The sequence below is a fragment of the Macaca fascicularis genome, chromosome 15 (assembly GCF_037993035.2).
Source record: "Macaca fascicularis isolate 582-1 chromosome 15, T2T-MFA8v1.1".
Taxonomy (NCBI): Eukaryota; Metazoa; Chordata; class Mammalia; order Primates; family Cercopithecidae; genus Macaca; species Macaca fascicularis.
In genome coordinates, this window is record NC_088389.1 from 84846865 (window position 1) to 84849944 (window position 3080).

General features: G+C 41.1%; 1 pseudogene; it reads left to right on the forward strand.

Moving 5' to 3' along the window:
- The first annotated feature begins 1363 nt into the window (after window positions 1-1363).
- Window positions 1364-2561, forward strand: LOC102134623 (large ribosomal subunit protein uL3-like; annotated as a pseudogene).
- The last annotated feature ends 519 nt before the right edge of the window (window positions 2562-3080 follow it).

Here is a 3080-nt window from a genome sequence, read left to right on the forward strand (position 1 = left end):
TACTACTTGCTCAAACTGGGTTCTAGTCCTTCAGCTCACCATGGAGGAGATGTCAGGGATTCCAACAGAGAGAAAGCATTGCTACTGATGCTTAACTGTGCCTCTTGTTACAATTTTCTTTTCATTTTTCTTTTTTAGATAGAGTCTTGCCCTGCTGCTCAGGCTGGAGTGCAGTGGCACAATCATAGCTCACTGCAGTCTCGACCTCTTGGGCTGAAGTGATCCTCCTACCTCAGCCTCTTGAGTAGCTACGACTACAGGCATGCACCACTGTGCTTGGATAATTTTGAACATATTTTGGAGAGATAGGATCTCAGTATGTTGCCCAGACTGGTCTTGGACTCCTGGTCTCAAGTGATCCTCCTGCCTCAGTCTCCCAAAGTGCTGGGAGTACAGGCATGAGTCACAGTGCCTGGCCTGTTATCAATTTCTTAGTACTAGAACTATGAAAAGGATTAGATGTTCCTCTATTTATTCAACACCCATCTACTCCTGCTTAGTTTCATTCTCCCATGATTCTTCCCTTCCCTTCTTATATCGACTATTAGAAACTATGACCTTTTTGCAAAATTTTTTATTTTAAAAGCAGATTCACTGCAAATAACTATAGTTAAAAACTCAAAATTTTGATTAGACTTCATGTTTAGTAGGAACTGATTTATTTTTCTTCTTGCAATATCTAATAAATATTTATTTTATCTAATAAAACTGCAAAGATATATTTAGGATAAAGAATGAAATGCTTCTGGCCAAATTAGAGTCCTTCAGATTATTTAATTCAGTCTGTCTTATTTCAAAGCAGTGGCCATCAGGAGGAAGATACTGTAGATAAATATTGAATTACTTAAAAAATATTTGTGTGCCTCATCCTCCCCTTTTTAAATCACAGAAGTAATGAACATTCTTGACAAAGTAAAATGTATTTTACTAAGAAGTAAAAGGGAAATAAGTTTAATCATCCTAAAGCTACCACCCAGAAAAAATAATTTACTATATAACCTGCCAGAAAATTTGTGCAAGTTGACTTATAAACATATTGAAAACTGTCCACTTCCTCTGTGTGTGTATTTGTATCCCGAATTTTTCACTCACTGTTATGAACATATCCGTAAATAAAGGTCTGCCTCATAATGGTGTCATGCTATTCCACTGTGTGAACGATTACAATTTATATAGTCATACTCCTATTATTGGATGTTTACATTGTTTCTTATTTTTCATTACTTTAAACACACTGTAACAAAGATAATTGAAGCATTTTGTTTTAAATATTTGGTGCTAATTTTATAATGCATCTCTGGGAAAGGAGGATCCACTCAATCTATTAAGAACTCCTGCTCTACTGGCGGGATTTGATGACAACATGCCTCACAGGAAGTTCTCTGCTCCCAGGCATGGGTCACTGGGCTTCCTGCCTGGGAGGCATGGCAGCAGGCATCATGGGAAGGTGAAGAGCTTCTCCAAGGATGACCCTTCCCTAGTCAGTCCACCTCGTGGCATTCCTGGTTTACAAGGCTGGCATGACCTACGTTGTGTGGGAAGTCCGTAGGCCAGGATCCAAGGTGAACAAGAGGGAAGTAGAAGCTGGGCCATTGTGAAGATGCCACCCATGGTGGTTGTAGGCACTGTGGGCTATGTGGAAACTCTTTGAGGCCTCCGGACCTTCAAGACCACCTTTGCTGAGCACATCCAGGAATAGTGCAAGAGGTGCTTCTATAAGAACTGGCATAAATCTGAGAAGAACTGGCATAATTCTTACAGGCCTTTACCAAGTGCTGTAAGAAATAGCAGGATGAGGACACTGAAAAGCATCTGGAGAAGAACTTCAACAGCGTGAAAAAGTACTCCCAAGTCATCTGCATCATTGCTCACACCCAGATGTGCCTGCTTCCTGTACTCCAGAAGGCACCTGATGGAGATGCAGATGAATGGAAGCACTGTGACTGAGAAATGAGAGTTGTCCCAGAAAAGTCTAGAGCAACAAGTACCTGTGAACCAAGTGTTTGGGCAGTATGCAATGATAAATGTCACTGGGGTGACCAAGGGCAAAGGCTACAAAGTGGTCACCAGTCATTGGCACACAGACAAGCTGTCCTGGAAGACCCACTAAGGGCTGCACAAGGTTGCCTCTGCTGGGGCATGACATCCTGTCCATGTCGACTTCTCTGTGGTATGTACTGGGCAGAAAGGCTACTACCACTGCCCTGAGATCAACAAGAATACCTACACGATCATCCAGAGCTACCTTAGCAAGGATGGCAAACTGATGAAGAACAATGCATCCACTGATTATGATCTGTCTGACAAGAGCATCAGTCCTCTGGATGGCTTTATCTATGGTGAAGTGACCAATGACTTTGTCATGCTGAAAGGCTGGGTGGTGGGAACCAGGAAGTGAGTGCTCACCCTCTATAAGTCTTTGCTGGTACAGAGCAGTGGCCTCTGGAGAACACTAACACCACCTCCAAGTTGGCCATGGCGGCTTCCAGACCCCGGAGGAGGAGAAAGTGTTCATGGGACCACTCATGAAAGATGGAACAGCAGAGGAAGAAGGAGATTAATGTCAGGAACAGACGGTGCAGCCAGTGAGGTCTAAATAGAAGTTATTTTTCTACTGAAAAACAAACCAAAAACTCTGAATCACAAGGTTGGTTGATGTCATTCATTTTACTTTGTGCTTTATAACTTCCATTTATAAGACAAAACAAAAAACAATAAAAATACTCCAATATTATAACAAACCACTCCCTATATCTAGAACTGCAATATGAGTTTGAAGGCGGACAAACCTATTTCCCGGCTGCTCCCACCCGTAATTCTCCACCCTACCTTCTCTTATACTATCTAGAATCATGTGGCCTTAATTTTTAATCATTTTTTTCTCCTTAAAAACTAAGAAATAAAAAAATTCAAAGCAGATATTTGATATACAGGTTCCTTGTTTTATTGTACTTCACTTTATTATATTTTACAGATATTGCATTTTTTACAAATTGAAGTTTGTGGCAACCCTGTGTCAAGCAAGTCTACTGGTACCATTTTGCCAACAGCTTGAGCTCACTTCATGTCTGTGTGTCATA